The 2810-nt window shown below is 41.2% G+C and overlaps 1 long non-coding RNA gene across 1 annotated transcript; it reads left to right on the top strand.

Annotated features, from left to right (window-relative positions):
- The first annotated feature begins 257 nt into the window (after window positions 1–257).
- LOC140803444 (uncharacterized) lies at window positions 258–756 on the top strand. Its single transcript, XR_012111881.1, has 2 exons — window positions 258–337; window positions 693–756. It is a non-coding gene; the product is annotated as an uncharacterized lncRNA (long non-coding RNA).
- The last annotated feature ends 2054 nt before the right edge of the window (window positions 757–2810 follow it).

Below are 2810 nucleotides of genomic sequence, written 5' to 3'. Positions count from 1 at the left end.
AGATTTCTACGAGTTCTTCTCATTCTCTCACATATCTCCTCCCATACTTCTTCAGATCACTTCGTCGTATCTCACGTCCGGAGGCTTTTGGACATTGTCGCCTGCACGACGCGATTCGGAAAACCTAAGGGCGGTGGGTCGGAATCTCGATCGAAGAAGAAAAAAATCCAACAGAGTGCCGCCGTTGCACGGACATGCGACGAAGAGTTGCAGTCACCGGAGACTACGCCTCTGGCGAGATCAGAAAGTCACGATATGTTGGCGATCCTGCCTATTTCAAAGCTCTCGGATTTCTACGAGTTTTTCTCGTTCTCTCTCCTATCTCCTCCCATACTTCGTCAGATAACTTCTTCCTCCACTGTTTCTATGATTCTGTCTAGTTATTAGAATAGTGTAAATTTTTATTGAAAAAAAAAAATGTGCTGCTAAAATTTTGCAGATTTGAAAAGAGTGGAATGGAATGGAGAAATGCGGCGAGATGGTTACTACTTCGTAGTACATGTGCGATTATTTGAATTCTTTTATTTGTGGACTGTAGCTCTCGGATTTCTACGAGTTCTTCTCGTTCTCTCACCTATCTCCTCTCATATATCGTCAGATCACTTCTCCCTCCATTGTTTCTATGAAACTGCTTAGTTATTAGAATCGTTTACATTTTATTCTAAAAAAAAATTACTGCTAAAATTTTGCAGATTTGAAAAGAGTGGAATGTAATGGAGAAATGCGGCGAGATGGTGACTACTTCGCAGTACATATGTGATTATTTGAATTCTTTTATTTGTGGACTGTAGCTCTCGGATTTCTACGAGTTCTTCTCATTCTCTCACATATCTCTTCCCATACTTCGTCAGATCACTTCTTCGTATCTCACGTCCAGAGGCTTTTGGACATTGTCGCCTGCACGACGCGATTCGGAAAACCTAAGGGCGGTGGGTCGGTATTTCGATCGAAGAAGAACATTATCCAACAGAGCGCCGCCGTGGCACGGACACGCGACGGAGAGTTGCAGTCACCGGAGACTACGCCTCTGGCGAGATCGGAATGTCACGATATGTTGGCGATCCAGCCTATTCCGAAGCTCTCGGATTTCTACGAGTTTTTCTCGTTCTCTCACCTATCTCCTCCCATACTTCGTCAGTTCACTTCTTCTTCAACGTTTCTATGAACTGTCTAGTTATTAAATCGTGTACTTTTTTTCCTGAAAAAAAAAATTGCTGCTAAAATTTTGCAGATCTGAAAAGAGTGGAATGTAATGGAGAAATGCGGCGAGATGGTGACTACTTCGCAGTACATGTGCGATTATTTGAATTCTTTTATTTGTGAACTGTAGCTCTCGAATTTCTACGAGTTCTTCTCCTTCTCTCACCTATCTCCTTCCATACTTCGTCAGATCACTTCTTCCCCCACCCTTTCTATGAAACTATCTAGTTATTAGAATCGTTTACATTTTTCCTGAAAAAAAATTGCAGCTAAAATTTTGCAGATTTGAAAAGAGTGGAATGTAATGGAGAAATGCAGCGAGATGGTGACTACTTCGCAGTACATGTGCGATTATTTGAATTCTTTTATTTGTGGACTGTAGCTCTCGGATTTCTACGAGATCTTCTCGTTCTCTCACCTATCTCCTCACATACTTCGTCAGATCACTTCTTCCTCCACTGTTTCTATGAAACTGCCTTGTTATTAAAATCGTGTATATTTTTTTTAAAAAAAATTGCTGCTAAAATTTTGCAGATTTGAAAAGAGTGGAATGTAATGGAGAAATGCGGCGAGATGGTGACTATTTCGGAGTACATGTGCGATTATTTGAATTCTTTTATTTGTGGAATGTAGCTCTCGGATTTCTACGAGTTCTTCTCGTTCTCTCACATATCTCATCCCATACTTCGTCAGATCACTTTTCCTCCACCGTTTCTATGAACTGCCTAGTTATTAAAATCGTGTACATTTTTTCTGAAAAAAAATGCGGCTAAAATTTTACAGATTTGAAAAGAGTGGAATGTAATTGAGAAATGCGGCGAGATGGTGACTACTTCGTAGTGCATGTGCGATTATTTGAATTCTTTTATTTGTGGACTGTAGCTCTCGGATTTCTACGAGTTCTTCTCGTTCTCTCACATATCTCCTCCCATAATTCGCCAGATCACTTCTTCCTCCGCCGTTTCTATAAACTGCCTAGTTATTAAAATCGTGTACATTTTTTATGAGAAAAAAATGCTGCTAAAATTTTGCAGATTTGAAAAGAGTGGAATGTAATGGAGAAATGCGGCGAGATGGTAACTACTTCGCTGTACATGTGCGATTATTTGAATTCTTTTATTTGTGGACTGTAGCTCTCGTATTTCTACGAGTTCTTCTCGTTTTCTCACCTATCTCCTCCCATACTTCGTCAGATCACTTCTTCGTAACTCACGTCCGGAGGCTTTTGGACATCGTCCCCTGCACGACGCGATTCGGAAAACCTAAGGGCGGTGAGTCGGAATCTCGATCGAAGAACTAAATCCAACCGAGCGCCGCCGTGGCACGGACACGCGATGGAGAGTTGCAGTCACCAGAGACTTCGCCTCTGGCGAGATCGGAATGTCACGAGTGTACATTTTTGCTGAAAAAAAATGTGCTGCTAAAATTTTGCAGATTTGAAAAGAGTGGAATGTAATGGAGAAATGCGACGAGATGGTGACTACTTCGCTGTACATGTGTGATTATTTGAATTCTTTTATTTGCAGACTGTAGCTCTCGGATTTCTACGAGTTCTTCTCATTCTCTCACCTAACTCTTCCCATACTTTGTCAGATAACTTCTTCCTCCAC

Source organism: Primulina eburnea, chromosome 10, assembly GCF_022965805.1.
Source record: "Primulina eburnea isolate SZY01 chromosome 10, ASM2296580v1, whole genome shotgun sequence".
NCBI classification, from domain to species: domain Eukaryota; kingdom Viridiplantae; phylum Streptophyta; class Magnoliopsida; order Lamiales; family Gesneriaceae; genus Primulina; species Primulina eburnea.
This window is presented reverse-complemented; position numbering and strand designations above follow the sequence as displayed.